Here is a 16,903-nt window from a genome sequence, read left to right on the forward strand (position 1 = left end):
TTTTCAAGGCAAACTATTCGACATCAGAGTAATCCAAGTCTGTGTCCCAACCATTAATGCCAAATAAGCCACAGTCAATCAGTTTCTATGAAGACCTACAAGACCTTCTAGAACTAAGACCAAAAAAAGCTGTCCATTTCATCATAAGGGATTGAAATGCAAAAGGAGGAAGTCAAGAGATGATTGGAGTAACAGGCAAGTTTGGCCTTTGAGTACAAAATGAAGCAGGGTAAATATCAACAGAGCTTTGTCTACAGAACACATTGCGCATAGCAAACACACTTTTCCAACAACCTAAGAGATGAATCTATACATGGATATCACCAGATGATCAATACTGAGATCAGATTGATTATATTCTTTGTAGCCAAAGATGGAGATGCTCTACACAATAAGCAATAACAAGACATGGAGTTAACTGTGACTCAGATCATCAGCTCTGTATTATAAAATTCAGGCTTAAATTGAACTAAATAGGGAAAACCACTAGGCCGTTCAGTTATGACCTAAGTCAAATCCCTTATGATTATACAGTGGAGGTGATGAATAGAAACAAGGCATTAGATCTGGTAGACAGAGTGCCTGAAGAACTATAGACAGAGGTTCATAACATTGTACAGGAGGCAATAACCAAAACCACCCCAAAGAAAAAGAAATGCAAGAAGGCAAAGTGGTTCTTTGAGGAGGCCTTACAAATAGCTGAGAAAAATTGAGACTCAAAAGGCAAAGGAGAAAGGGAAAGATATACCCAAATGAACGCAGAGTTCCAGAGAACAGCAAGGAGAGATTAAAAAAAAGTCTTCTTAAGTGAACAGTGCAAAGAAATGGAGGAAAGCAATAGAGTGAGAAAGACTAGAGATCCCCTCAAGAAAATTGGAGATAGCAAGGGAACATTTCATGCAAGATGGGCACAATAAAGTTCAGAAACATCAAGGACCTAACAGAAGTAGAAGAGATTAAGAAAAGTTGAGAAGAATACACAGAAGAATGGTACAAAAAAGGCCTTGATGACCCAGGTAACTACAATGGTATGGTCATTCACCTAGAACCAGACATCCTGGAATGTGAAATTAAGAGGGCCTTAGGAAACATTAGTGGCTCAGAGGTTAAAGCATCTGCCTGCAATGATGGAGACCTGGGTTCGATCCCTGGGTCAGGAAGATCCCCTGGAGAAGGAAATGGCAACCCACTCCAGTATCCTTGCCTGGAGAATCCCTTGGACAGAGGAGCCTGGTGGGCTACAGTCTATGGGGTCACAAAGAGTCGGACATGACTGAGCGACTTCACTTTAGGAAGCATTACTATGAACAAAGCTAGTAGAGGTGATGGAATTCCAGCTGAGCTATTTAGAATCCAAAAAGATGATACTGTTAAAGTATTGCACTCAATATGTCAGCAAATTTGGAAAACTCAACAATGGCCTCAGGACTGGAAAAGATCAGTTTTCTTTTCAATCCCAAAGAAGAGCAATTCCAAAGAAAGCTCAAACTACTGTATAATTGCGTTCATTTCACATACTAGCAAGGTAATGCTTAAAACCCTTCAAGTTAGGTTTCAGCATGATGTGAACCAAAAACTTCCAAATGTACAAGACAGATTTAGAGATGGTAGAGGAACCAAAGATCAATTTTCAAACACCCATTGAGTCATAGAAAATGCAAGAGAATTCCAGAAAACATCTACTTCTGCTTCATTGAATATGCTAAATCCTTTGACTATGTAGATCACAACAAACTGTGGAAAATTCTGAAAGAGATGAATACAAGACCACCTTACCTGTCTCCTGAGAAATCTGTATACAGGTCAAGAAGCAATAGTTAGAATTGAACATAGAGCAACAGACTAGTTCCAAATTGGGAAAGGAGTATATCACAGCTGTATATTATCACCCTGCTTATTTAACTTATATGCAGAGTACATCATGAGAAATGATGAACTGGGTAAATCACAAGCTGGAATCAAGATTGCCAGGAGAAATATCAACAACCTCAAATATGCAGATGATACCACTCTCATGGCAGAAAGTGAACAGAGTCTGAAGAACCTCCTGATGAGGGTAAATGAGGAGAGTGAAAAGGCTACTTTAAAACTCAATATTCACAATGGAATATTACTCAGCTATTAAAAAGAATGCATTTGAATCAGTTCTAATGAGGTGGATGAAACTGGAGCCTATTATACAGAGTGAAGTAAGTCAGAAAGAAAAACACCAATAGAGTATTTTAATGCATATATATGGAATTTAGAAAGATGGTAATGATGACCTTATATGCAAGACAGCAAAAGAGACCCAGATGTAAAGAACAGATTTTTGGACTCTGGAAGAAGGCAAAGGTGGGATGATTTGAGAGAATAGCATTGAAACATGTATATTATCGCATGTGAAATAGATTGCCAGTCCAGGTTTGATGCATGAGACAGTGTGCTCAGGGCTGATGCCCTGAGATGATCCTGAGGGATGGGATGAGGAGGGAGGTGGGAGGGGGGTTCAGGATGGGGAACATATGTATACCCATGGCTGATTCATGTCAATGTATAGCAAAAACCACTACAATATTGTAAAGTAATTAGCCTCTAATTAAAAAAAAAACACAAAAAAACCCTCAACATTCAATAAACTATCATCATGGCATCCAGTCCCATCACTCCATGGCAAATATATGGGGAAAAAGTGGAAGCAATGGCAGATTTTATTTTCTTGGACTCCAAAATCACTGTGGATGGTGACTGCAGCCACGACATTAAAAGACACTTGCTTCTTGGAAGAAAAATTGTGACAAACAGTGTATTTAAAAGAGAGACATCAAAGAGAGACATCACTTTACTGACAAAATCCATATAGTCAAAGCTATGGTTTTTCCAGTAGTCATGAATGGATGTGAGAGTTGGACTATAAAGAAGCCTGAGCACCAAAGAACTGATGCTTGCAAACTGTGGTGCTGAAGACTCTGGAGAGTCTTGGACAGCAAGGGGATCAAACCAGTCAACTTTTTCGGTTTTCTGCCTAATGCAAGATTTTCAAATATGTTATACATAGATGGACATTGTGTTTTGAAACTTGAATTTTATTCAAAATACACATGAAATAGTTCTATTTTATGATTAGCTAATTTTTTCTAACAGAAAAAAATGATGGCAAACTTTTGAAGTAATCAGTGGTTGATGACATGCTCTCTGATTAAGGATTTTTTTTTACTATATAGGTATTTATGGATTATATGTTTATCTGTTTTGTTATTTTGGATGTTTTTTTATATCAAATATCAAACTTTTAAAAATTGGTTATTATTACAAAATTAAAAGGAAATTTTATTTTTGAAATTGAAACAGACACATCTGTAAAATCCTACCACTTAGACCACTCTGAATTGTTTATACATATACACACACATTTTTACAGAAACGAGCTCTGTTATGTCTATATGCACATTTTTACAAAAATGAGTTCATAATTTATGTATTGCTTTGAAATTGTTTTTCATTTTACAATAAAGAATATCATAGTTTCAAGACATTATATGTGTTATAGTTACTGAAATAGATACTTAAATATAAATATCAAGTTTTTAAAGAGTCTTTGATATACATTTGTGTGTATGCTGCTGCTAAGTTGCTGCAGTCGTGTCCGACTCTGTGCGACCCCATAGATGGCAGCCCATCAGGCTCCTCTGTCCCTGGGATTCTCCAGGCAAGAATACTGGAGTGGGTTGCCATTTCCTTTTCCAATGCATGCAAGCATACTAAGTCGCTTCAGTCGTGTCTGACTCTGTGCGACCCTATGGACAGCAGCCCACCAGGCTCCCCTGTCCATAGGATTCTCTAGGCAAGAATACTGGAGTGGGCTGCCATTTCCTTCTTCAATTTGTGTGTATATTAACATCCAAATTTTAATATAGTAATTTCAGAATCATGTCTACTACTTCTTAATCAAATCATGAGGCAAAATGGGAAAAATAATAGATGTAAAAGATATACACAGATGTTTCAATTAAATCTATGTCAACCTGCTGCTACTTCTCAGGAAAAGTCACTCTTCCCCAGGGTGCTGAAGGACAGAACAGGATTTTGTTTTTAAAAATGATGAAATGCCTGAAATATGAAATTACTGTAACACTGTTACTTCACCAAGCCTTTGAGGTCTAGCTGAGTGATTGCTCCAATTGTGAAGATTTGAGGATGGATTCTTCAAGGCTGTAGATTGAAGAGCTAAACTTTCCTTTGCCTGTCGTACTTCCTCAGCTTTCTTCACAGTGTTTTATGGGGTTACCCTCAAAATGAACTGCTTGTTGTATTGGAATGCTGCTTCTGGTGAATCTAAATTATATAACTTTTTAATAAAAATTTATTTTAGAGTATTTGAACTTAAGTCTATGCTTTTTATTTTCTACTGACTTAATTATGTCATCTGTATATAACAGTTTTATTTCTTTATTTCTAATTCTTATTGTATTTTTTGTAAAACATTTAGTTTTGGAAGAATATTGGCATAAGAATAAACTTCATGTTTCTTAGAAATACATTTATAAGTGACAGTGAGAAAACTGGCCTTCTATTGTGTATCTATCTTCTTCACTGAGAAAAGGTTTTTCTAACTGGGAAGAGTAGACTGAATATTGTAATAGTGAGTGACTTCTTAGGTGTGAATTTGAGACCTAAGGCCACAACTGGTTCTTTTTTTAGTATTTATTTTATGATTTTATATTTTAATTGCTTTATAATGTTGTGTTAGTTTCCGCTGTACAATGATGTGAATCAGCTGTCAATATACATATATTGAGCCTCCCTGGCACCCCCCAATTCTATCCCTCTAGGCTGTGACAGAGCACTGAGATGAGCTCCTTGTGTTATACAGAAGCTTCCCACTAGCTACCTATTTTACAAAAGGTAGTGTAGGCATGTTAATTCTGCTCTCTCAATTCATCCCACCCTCTTCTTTCCCCACCATGTCCACGAGTCTTTTTTTTCTCTATGTCTGTGTCTTTATTACTGTTCTACAAATAAGTCCATCAGTACCATTTTTTTTAGAGTCCACATATATGTTTTAAAATATGGTATTTGTTTTTCTCTTTCTGACTTACTTCACTCTGTATAACAGGCTCTAGGTCCTGTTATAGGACCTATGTAGTGAAAGGTCCATCTCACTACAGCTGATTCAGATTTGTTCCTTTTAATGGCTGAGTAATAATATTCCATTGTATATATGTATCACAACTTCTTTATCCATTCATTTGTCCGTGGATGTCTAGGTTGCTTCCATGTCCTGAAATATAGTGTTTCTATAAACACTGAGGGGCATGTGTCTTTTTGAATTATGATTTCCTCAGGGTATATGCAAGGTAGTGAAATTGCTGGGTCATATGGTAGTTTCATTTCTAGTTTTTAAAGGAAAACTGATTCATTCTTATTCCTTAATTCACCATATCTCTATGCAGTATATTGTGCATAGAGTGTATTGTGCCTTGGATACTATTTTAAACATTGTAAATACTGAGAAAGGTAGATAGATCTGCACCCATGAACATGAGATAGACAGAGAGCTGTAAATAAAATGGACAATAATTGAATGTTAACCTCATATAATGATGTTTTACGAAGAAAATAAATCCAAATCAAGAAATATTTCATTTATATTTTCAGTCATTTATTAATTAGTTCTTTCATATAGTAAATACTATCTGATATATAAGATAGCTATATTCTAATTTTTAAGAAATACCAGAAAACAAGATTTTTGACATCAATCTGAACTAGAAACATTGTATTCTCACTTTAAAAATGGTGGTAAAGAATTATGTGAATTATTACCTTTCCTTTATTAACTTAATACAATATTCTTGAAGTAATAATCATGCATGTAGTTTATAAGCCTTTGGAAGATGCTCTAGAAAATCTCTAGGAACTAGCCAACTTCCATTAACTCAAGATAAATCATGCTAAATTCACATGATTTCCCATTTTGTTAGAATCTCTGGAGAACAGAAACTTCCATGGATAAAATGCAATTCAATTTTTTCTATCACAGAAATACATCTGACTGTGTGTGTGTGTTTATTCACTCAGTTGTGTCTGCCTGTTTGCAACCCCGTGGACTGTAACTTGTCAGACTCTTTTGCCCATGGAATTTTCCAGGCAAGAATACTGAAGTGGGTTGCCATTTCCTACTCCAGGGGATCTTCTTGATCCAGGGTTTGAACCTGTGTCTCCTGCGTCTTCAGATTTTTTATCACTAATACTCCTGGGAAGCCGCATCTGACAATATCTTTTGCAAATACATGGTAGTTAGGAAATGTATTGAATGATAGGGTTGTTGATATTTAGTGATATTTATTTTAAACACATGTCTACTATGTGTTGTAAATAATTCTGTAATAGATTCTGTAAGAGTTTACACTCTTACCTGTTGGCTCAATGTTTCCATTGATATTTCTGATAGAGTTTTAGAAGTGAAGATACATAAGTGGGGTGCATAACTGAAAATCAATGACAAACCTAATAGTAAAAGTGATGCCAATTGATAGAGACACACCAGTCCAAAAGCAATGAAACAAAATCAAGCAGAAACAAATTTCAAGTTCTGTTTAGATTAATAATATTACCTGCATGAGAATGAGCTGACTTGGCTACAGTGCAGATGGCAAAGTTCTGGGACTTCCATTTGATGGCAACCATAAAATAAGCCAATAGCATTATGTAGCTATTAGAAAAATAGACTGCACAATTGTTAAGTTGCATTAATGAAATATTGTGTCTAGGACAATAAAGGGAATAGAAAAAACAATTTTACCAAATACTGTTCTAGTAAGATGACTTATGGAATAAAGTGTCAAAATCCTCCCATTATACTTTTTTTTTAAAGTTTTTTTATTTTTTAACTTTACAATATTGTATTGGTTTTGCCATATATCAACATGAATCCACCACAGGTGTACACGTGTTCCCCATTCCATTATACTTTAAGCTAGACTTTTCCAATCAGAGTACATTTAGAGGACAGAGAATTCTGAAAATTAAATCTTTTTAGACAAGACTGAGAGAATAAGGATATTTTTTCTGTAGGAGAAAAGTCCAAGAAGATATTTTCAGAGTTCTTTGATCTACACGGGAAGCTTTCATGTTGAAGAGGCCAGAGAAAATTTGGTGAACTAGAAAGTTAATCTAAAATATTAGTGTGAAATTAAATGGTTGAATATTTTTGTCCAAGATGAGGAATAAAATAGTTATCCAAAACAAAATCTAACATGTGAGGAAGAACCCTTTTAAATAGAGTCATTTAATCCAAAATCTTTATCTCAGAGTGGATTTTGGGGTCAGACGGCATACCAGTTATTTACTATTGCATAAAAATTTACTGTGGAAGGTGACTGCAGCCATGAAATTAAAAGACACTTACTCCTTGGAAGAAAAGCGATGACCAACCTGGGTAGTGTATTAAAAAGCAGACACATCATTTTTCCAACAAAGATCCATACAGTCAAACTATAGTTTTTCCAGTAGTCATGCATGGATGTGACAGTTGCACCATAAAGAAGGCTGTGGTGGTTGGTGGTTTAGTTGCTAAGCAGCGTCTGACTCTTGCAACCCCATGGACTGCAGCCCACCAGGCTCCTCTGTCTTTGGGATTCTCCAGGCAAAAATATCAAAGAAGGCAATGGCACCCCACTCCAGTACTCTTGCTTGGAAAATCCCATGGACGGCGGAGCCTGGTAGGCTGCAGTCCATGGGGTCGCTAAGAGAGGGCCGCGACTGAGCGACTTCACTTTCACTTTTCACTTCCCTGCATTGGAGAAGGAAATGGCAACCTACTCCAGTGTTCTTGCCTGGAGAATCCCAGGGACGGGGGACCCTGGTGGGCTTCCGTCTATGGGGTCGCACAGAGTAGGACACGACTGAAGAGACTTAGCAGTAGCAGTAGCGGCAGCAGGCAAAAATATAGGAGTGGGTTGCCATTTCCTTCTCCAGGGCATCTTTAGCACCAAAGAATTGATGCTTTTGAACTGTGATGCTGGAGAACATTCTTGAGAGTCCCTTGAACAGCAAGGAGATCAAACCAGTCAATCCTAAATGAAATCAACCCTGATTAGAAGGACTGGCTGGAAGGACTGGTGCTGAAACTGAAGCTCCAGTAATTTGGTCAACTGGTACAAAGAGCCAACTCATTGAAAAAAAGCAACAACAACAAACAAACAAAAACCCTGATGCTGGGAAAGATTGAAGGCAAGAAAAGAAGGGGGCGACAAAGGATGAAATGGTTGGATGGAATTACTGACTCAATGGACATGAGTTTGAGCAAACTCAAGGAGATGTAATAAAGGACAAGGAAACCTGGTATGCTGCAGTTCACGGGGTGGCAAATAATCGGACACAACTTACAACTGAACAACATTACCCCCGAACTTAGTGAAAACAAATTTTATTTCCTTAATCCTTTGATGGGCCAGGAACTCAGAAGTGCTTGTACAGGCAGTTTTCACTTGGGGTTTGTCATGCAGAATTTTGGTTTCCTTACGGTATATGCTCAGTAGTGAGATTGCTGGGATTATACACATCTGAACCAACTGCAATCATAGGAAGGTCTGTATTGCCTGAATCCTAGGATTGGATGTCCAGGATGACTTGCTAACCTGGCTGGCAGGTTTTGTTGGCACCTGGCTGGAAGCTTGGTTGCGGCTGCCGACTGGAGTATGTACACGGGGCCTTAATTTCCTCACTTGATGGTTGCTTCAGGGTAGTTGGACTTCATACATAGTGATTCAGGAATATCAAAACATGTCCCAGTGCACAAGAGAAGCCACATTGCCCCTTGTGGTGTAGCCTTAGAAGTAATGCAGCATCACATTTTCAGCACTGTAGGTGGTATTTGTGAGTCAGAAGCCTACATGGATGCACAAGAGGAGAATACAGATCCTGTTTTTGATGGAGGGGCTTCCCTAGTGGCTCAGATGATGAAGAATCTGCATGAGACCCGGGTTCGATCCCTGCATCAGGAGGATCCCCTGGAGAAAGAAATGGCCACCCACTCCAGTATTCTTTCCTGGAGAATTTCATGGTGAGAGGAGCCTGGCAGGTCTGTAGGGTCACAATGAGTTGGACAGGAGTGCCCAAAATTTGTGGACACAAAACTGCCAGATAACCTCCTAAGTAACTTCCAACTTGGAGTCTATGATTTTATGCATCTATTTGGCTAGCTGGTAAGATTTTAATAAAAATAGGGAATTTTTATATCTTTTAAAAATTCACAGTTGAGAGTTGGGCTTTCTTGAAATTATTCATTGCTGTTATCACATGAAAGATTTTTATATTTATATTTATATACACACCAGGGATATTATCAGAAATATACAACTACAATTATAAGATCTCCCAAATAATTTACTTGAAATTATGACTATAAATATGTAAGTAATGCTCTAAAGCAATTTTATAAAACAAGAGAGTTTGACTAGCTTAGGTCAGTGGAAGGACCATGATTAGACAGGCGTGTAATTGACAAGCTCAGAAAATTTGGGGATTCTCTACTAGTCTTATTGAATAGAAACAGGTACTAGGAATTTAAAAAAATAAACAAAATTTGAATGTAACCACGGTGTTTGGTGACATGAACTTGGGGTGTTGTGTTTTATAGGTCTATACAGCTATGCTTATGAGGATGAGAATCTAATCCTTAGCAGAATCTCAATTGAATAACCACTGAAGACAGTGATATACACTGCTGATTCCCAACACTCATCTTGTTAACTCCTAAGACCCAGAACTCAATATTGCTTGCATTTGCCCTCTAGAGTTTGGTGTGCCATTTGGGGCTTCCTGAGATCTGACCTCAGAGAAGGCAATGGCACTCCACTCCAGTACTCTTGCCTGGAAAATCCCATGGACGGAGGAGCCTGGTAGGCTGCAGTCCATGGGGTCGCTAAGAGTCGGGCACGACTGAGCGACTTCACTTTCACTTTTCACTTTCATGCATCGGAGAAGGAAATGGCAATCCACTCCAGTGTTCTTGCCTGGAGAATCCCAGGGACAGAGGAGCCTGGTGGGCTACTGTCTATGGGGTCGCACAGAGTCAGACACGACTGAAGCGACTTAGCAGCAGCAGAGATCTGACCTGGACACACCCTTATTTACTTCCACTAGTATAACCAGACTATAGCATTCTGTCCACTTCCTAATGGCATCTGACTTCAGACCCAAATATGGCTTTGTCTTGGTTTTCTTACTAGATGCTGACAAATTTACCTACTCTCATGAATAGGCTGGGCTCCGCCTATTTTAATTTACTTTCCAGAGATTTTAGTAAAGGGATTTATACTTTAAAACAAAACAAAACAAAAAAAACTAGAGGAAGGACATCTATGCTTTCACAGAGTAGCCTCTAAGTAACTATAAAATTTTGATAGCGCTAATCATTATCTTTTCTTGATATTTCCTCCCATTCTTTTTCTCTTTTCTTACAATGAAAGAAAATAGAATGGAAATTGAAAACATGCTTTCTCCAGCTACTATTTTCTACATTGACTCAAGCTTTCATTTTCTTCTTCCATAATTGATTAGCACTTGTTGGAAATATTTCCACATATAAATCTGTTACTTTATTGTTGCATGTCTAAGTAAAGAGATATTTTGTATCTCCCAAAGTAGATTCAGACACTATTTTCAAAAAAAGATTACATTTAGCAAATGCGATCTGCTAGTCTGTCTAGCAAATACTCTGTGTATGTTGACTTCAGTTTTATTTCAAATCCAACCTCCATTCACCAGGCCAAAATAAAAGATCTCTGTGTGACAAGAAGCACCTACTACAGCTTGCATTAAAAAACAAAACCAAACCAGTTTCCTTTACATCATGAACTATCAGTTCAAACAGAAGTGCCTCTTTGTATCTAAAATGTGAAGAATTATAAAGGCCAAAATGGCCCTTATAAGACATCAATGGCTCCATGGATGGGAATTCATAAATAGTACTTTGGATAAAATAAAATCCTTGGTTTCAGGGATTATAATGCAACTTTTATTTCATTCTTTATTGTTTTTTTTTTTTTCCTTTGAAAAATGAAAACAGACTTATTTACAACAAAACTGCCAAACAATCCTTGTAAAAGTACAAGCCTGCTGTTTCACCAACACACTTCCCAGTGGAGTGTTTGCCCCAGGCTGGCTTTAAGCTGCTTCAGACCTTTCATGTAAGGCCCAGTTTGTGGTAACCCAGTTTTGTCAGATGGATTAACCCATCCAGGTATACACTCAGTGCTCAGGCCAACATTTGGCCAATGTCTGCAAAGTCTGGTCAAATAGATTATTTTTTTTTTGGAAACTGAAGCAGAGATGAAATATGGTTTGAGTTTTTATGCCAAAGTTTTCCTTGAAAAGTCAGAGTTTACTGCTGTAATATGTCCAGTGATGGAATAAGAATGCAAAACAAGGCAGCCTGTTCTTAAGCAATTTATGTGGTGTTATTATGGCATCGGTGGTACATATGCTGTATTGTTCTTTATCCATTACTGGCAGTTAGGATCATTCTATCACCATAGCCAAAAGAACATCAAAAAAGTGGATACAGAACAGGTTCTCATGAGGTCATTCTTGCGTAGTAAGTTGTGGTGCTGGACTGGACTCCAGAATGACTACCAAAGGATATTTGGTTACTTTGGACAGGTTGACAGTTTGGCATTTCATTGCCTCAGGGCATCTGGTTATGAACCCAAAACCTGAGTTGTGGTGCTCATGGTAAGAGGTAATTACAAAGATGAGAACATGGCAAATCTAATACAGTTATGTAAAGTTTAAAAATAAAATAAAAATAAAAAAAAAAAAAAAAAAAAAAAAAAAAACAAAGATGAGAACAAATGTTAAAACTTCTCTAACTAGCAACAGTTTTTGAACTGCTGGTAATGTTTTCAGAACATTTAGATGAATTGAAGGAACAAGAAAAACAACATGTTAACTTTCACATATTTTACAAGAGATTAGCAAGAAGTCTAATCATATTTATCCATGGAAAAAGAAAAGAAAAAGATATTTTTGAACAGTGGCAATTAGGTCCTGACAAATTTAAAAAATTCTCTGAAAAAGAATAAATCTTCTTTGCAGAAAATTAGCATATAAATAAAGCACATATAGTAAGAAAGAAAACAACAAATGTAAAAAGCAAGCAAACCATTATCCTATATCAAATGAGAATTGCTTATATATATATATACACACACATATATCCATCAAAGTTTTTATACACATATATTCAATAAACGGTACTTTAAAAATGTATTTGTGTGTGTGCTCCAGTTATGTCTCACTCGGTTACCCTGTGGACTGAGGCCCACAAAGCTCCTCCATCCATGAAATTTTCCAGGCAAGAATACTGGAGTGGGCTGCCTTTTCCTACTTCATGGGATCTTTCCAACTCAGGGATCGAACTTATATGTCTTGTGTCTCCTGCATTGGCAGGCGGATTCTTTACCACTATGCCACCTGGGAATCACTTAAAAAATAGGTGGATCTAATTTTATACTATATCTTATGCATCTTTTTCATTTAATAAAATATTTTTCCTAAGTACATTGTTTTTGTTGGCTATATGGCATTTCATCACAAAGATACAGAGAATCCATTTTTTTTTATAATAAGAACCTAAGGTTGAGTATTTTTTAAAAAATTAATAAACATTACTGTGGTAAGCAAGTTTGTAGATTAAGCTTTTCATAACTACTTGATTTTTCTCCTTAGGAAAAAATTCCTCAAAGTATAAAGCCTTCAGTGAGTCTCCACTGCTAATAAGATAAAGACAGGTTTTCTTGCTCTGGCCTGTATTTCCCTTTCTCTCTAAACTCTAGCCACATTGGCCAGACTGAGTTCCCCAGTGAGGAGAACAAGGAGCAGATCTGATTGGAGCAAAGTCAGTTCAAAGTGGTTATGAAATGTGAGTGAGAAATAAATCTTTGTTGGTTCAAACCACTGAGACCTTAGAGTTATTTGTTACAGTCACATAGGAAAGTTTACACTGATTGATACTCTGGCCTTTACATTGTACATTCCCTTCTTTTCCTTGTATTATTTGTACATGTTACTACATTTACCAGCTACTTCCTTTCCTTACCTAGTAAACATTTCCTTACTCAATGCTTTATAGCTAGGTGCACAGTAGGAAATTTTGCCAGAAATCTGGCACTGCTCAACTTACCTTTAGTATGGCACTTTTAAATTCATATAACTATATTTCAGTGTTTGTCAAAATTGTGATTTATATCGTACTCTTGTTAGTATAGGGCTTCCCTGGTGGCTCAGATGGTAAAGAATCTGTCTGCAGCTTAGGAGACTCAGGTTTGATCCCTGGGTCTGGAAGATCCCCTGGAGAAGGGCATGGCAACCCACTCCAGTATTCTTGCCTGGAGAATTCCATGGACAAAAGAGCCTGGTGGGCTATAGTCCATGGGGTTGCAAAGAGTTGGACATGACTAAGTGATTAACAAACACACACTTGTTAGTATATCTATTTTTTGTAATGTCTGTCCTGTACATAAACACTGTGAGAGGTACATATCTTACAATGTGCTTGGGACATAGCAGATTCTTGATAAGTCATTTGAGTAATGAATGAATAAATGCCAAGATAATTTCTAAACTTCATCATGGTCTTAGCCCAATTGATGGCCTGAAAGATCTCAGACCAAATTGCACAAAAATGACAATTCTCTATAACCTATATAAACAGATTCTCAGTTTTAGAGGCAAAACGATATCATTGCTAATTGTTTTAAATTTAATTCTAAAATTTTTTTCTAAAAGCTTTCATTGGCTATTTATACTTCTAGTGGCCTATGCATTTTCTATGCACAAGTGAGTTGGATTTCTATGCTTACTGAGAGGGTACTAAATAATGTAAAATAATGTGTAAGTTCAACTTTGTCTGGTCTGTAGACATTGAATGCTCTATTTTGCTCTCTGTAGTCTCTCCTTCCTCTGAAACATTCTAGGAGTGGCAAGTTGACTAAACTTGAGAATATTAAATAATCAACATTAATTATTTATATATTTATAATATATTAAAATATATTTAATTAATATTGAACATAGTAATATTTAATTAATAAGAATATCTAATTAATATTAAATATTAAGTGAACAATGCAAAACAATAGAGGAAAGAAATAGAATGGACAAGACTAGAAACCTCTTCAAGAAAATTGGTGATACCAAGGGAACATTAAATACAAAAATGGGCAAAATAAAGGACAGAAACTCTATGGACCTAACAGAAGCAGAATATATTAAGAAGAGGTGGCAAGAAAACACAGAAGAACTACACAAAAAAATCTTAATGACCTGGATAACCATGATGGTGTATTACTCTCCTAGATCCAGACATCCTGGAGTGCGAGTCAAGTGGGCCTTAGAAAGTATGACTACAAACAAAGCTAGTGGAGGTGATGGCATTCCAGCTGAGCTATTTCAAATCCTAAAGGATGATGCTGTGAAAGTGCTATATATGCCAGCAAGTTTAGAAAACACAGCAGTGGCCACAGGACTGGAAAAGATCAGTTATCATTCCAATCCCAAAGAAGGGCAGTGCCAAAGAATGTTCAAAATATTGTTCAGTTGTGCTCATTTCACATGCTATCAAGGTAATGCTCAAAATCCTTCAAGCTAGGCTTCAACATGGAGAAGGCAATGGCAACCCACTCCAGTACTCTTGCCTGGAAAATGTTATGGACAGAGAAGCCTGGTAGGCTGCAGTCCATGGGGTTGCAAAGAGTGGGACATGACTGAGCAACTTCACTTTCACTTTTCACTTTCATGCATTGAAGAAGGAAATGGCAACCCACTCCAGTGTTCTTGCCTGGAGAATCCCAGGGACGGGGGAGCCTAGTGGGCTTCCGTCTATGGGGTCACACAGAGTTGGACACAACTGAAGTGACTTAGCAGCAGCAGCAGCAGGCTTCAACAGTACATGAACTGAGAACTTCCAGATGTACAAACTGGATTCAGAAAAGGCAGAGGAACCAAAGATCAAATTGCCAACATCCGTTGGATCATATAGAAAGCAAGGGAATTCCAGTAAAAGGTTTGCTTCTGCCTCATTGACTACACTAAAGCCTTTGACTGTGCAGATCACAAGAAACTGTGGAAAATTCTGAAAGAGATGGGAATACCAGACCACCTTACCTGCCTCCTGCAAAACCTGTATGAAGGTCAAGAAGCAACTGTTAGAACCAGAGATGGAACAATGGATTGGTTCCAAATTAGGAAAGGAGTACAAGGCTGTATATTGTCACCCTGCTTATTTAACTTCTATTCAGAGCACATCATGCAAAATGCCAGGCTGGATGAAGCACAAGCTTGAATCAAGATTTCCTGAAGAAATATCAGTAACCTCAGATATACAGATGATACCACCCTAATGGCAGAAAGCAAAGAGGAAATAAAGAGCCTCTTGATGAAGGTGAAAGAGGAGAATGAAAAAGCCGGCTTAAAACTCAACATTCAAAAACCTAAGATCAAGGCATCTGGTCCCTTGACTTCACAGCAAATAGATGGGCAAACAACTTTGAATAGCGATAAACTTATTTTCTTGGGCTCCAAAATCACTGTGGACTGTAACTGCTGCCATGAAATTAAAAGACACTTGCTCTTTGGAAGAAAATCCATGACAAACTTAGACAGCATATTAAAAAGCAGAGACATTACTTTGCAGACAAAGGTCTGTACAGTCAAATCTATCGCTTTTCCAGTAGTCATGTATGGTTGTGAGAGTTGGACCATAAAGAAGGCTGAGCGAGCACTGAAGAATTGATGCTTTTAAACTGTGATGTTGGAGAAGACTCTTGAGTTCCCTTGCACTGCAAGGAGATCAAACCAGTGAGTCCTAAAAGAAATCAATCCTGAATATTTATTGGAAGGACTGATGATGAAGCTGAAGCTCCAGTACTTGGGCCACCTGATGCAAAGAGCTGTATTGTTGGAAGAGACCCTTATGCTGGGAAAGATTGAAGGCAGGAGGAGAAGGGGACAACAGAGGATCATATGGTGGATGGCATCACTGACTCAATGGACACGAGATTGAGCAAGTTCTGGGAGACAGTGCAGGACAGGGAAACCTGTCCTGCTGCAGTTCATGCGGTTGCAAGGAGTTGAAAACGACTGAGCAACTGAACAACAGAAAATCAGCCAGTAATAAAGTAACATTTTGATTCCCATTATACTAATTTTCCTTCTTCAGTGTCCTCAGAAAGTCTTCAAGGAAGAATTTCTTCAGTTCAGTTCAATTGCTCAGTCGTGTCCGACTCTTTGCGACCCCATGAATTGCAGCATGCCAGGCCTCCATGTCCATCACCATCTCCCGGAGTTCACTCAAACTCACGTCCATCGAGTCAGTGATGCCATCCAGGCATCTCATCCTCTGTTGTCCCCTTTTTCTCCTGCCCCCAATCCCTCCCAGCATCAGAGTCCTTTCCAATGAGTCAACTCTTCGCATGAGGTGGCCTAAGTACTGGAGTTTCAGCTTTAGCATCATTCCTTCCAAAGAACACCCAGGGCTGATCTCCTTCAGAATGGACTTGTTGGATCTCCTTGCAGTCCAAAGGACTCTGAAGAGTCTTCTCCAACACCACAGTTCCAAAGCATCAGTTCTTCAGTGCTCAGCTTTCTTCACAGTCCAACTCTCACATCCATACATGAGCACTGGAAAAACCATAGCTTTGACTAGACAGACCTTTGTTGGCAAAGTAATGTCTCTGCTTTTCAATATGCTATCTAGGTTGGTCATAACTTTCCTTCCAAGGAGTAAGTGTCTTTTAATTTCATGGCTGCAGTCACCATCTGCAGTGATTTTGGAGCCCAAAAATATGAAGTCTGACACTGTTTCCCCATCTATTTGCCATGAAGTGATTAGACCAGATGCCATGATCTTCATTTTCTG

The 16,903-nt window shown here is 37.8% G+C and overlaps 1 protein-coding gene across 1 annotated transcript in view; it reads left to right on the forward strand.

Annotated features, from left to right (window-relative positions):
• HAO1 (hydroxyacid oxidase 1) overlaps nt 1-16,903 on the forward strand; it is a 142,329-nt gene that overhangs the window by 122,237 nt on the left and 3,189 nt on the right. The gene's annotated exons all lie outside the window — the stretch shown is intronic.

Source organism: Bubalus bubalis, chromosome 14 (genome assembly GCF_019923935.1).
Source record: "Bubalus bubalis isolate 160015118507 breed Murrah chromosome 14, NDDB_SH_1, whole genome shotgun sequence".
Lineage (NCBI taxonomy): Eukaryota > Metazoa > Chordata > Mammalia > Artiodactyla > Bovidae > Bubalus > Bubalus bubalis.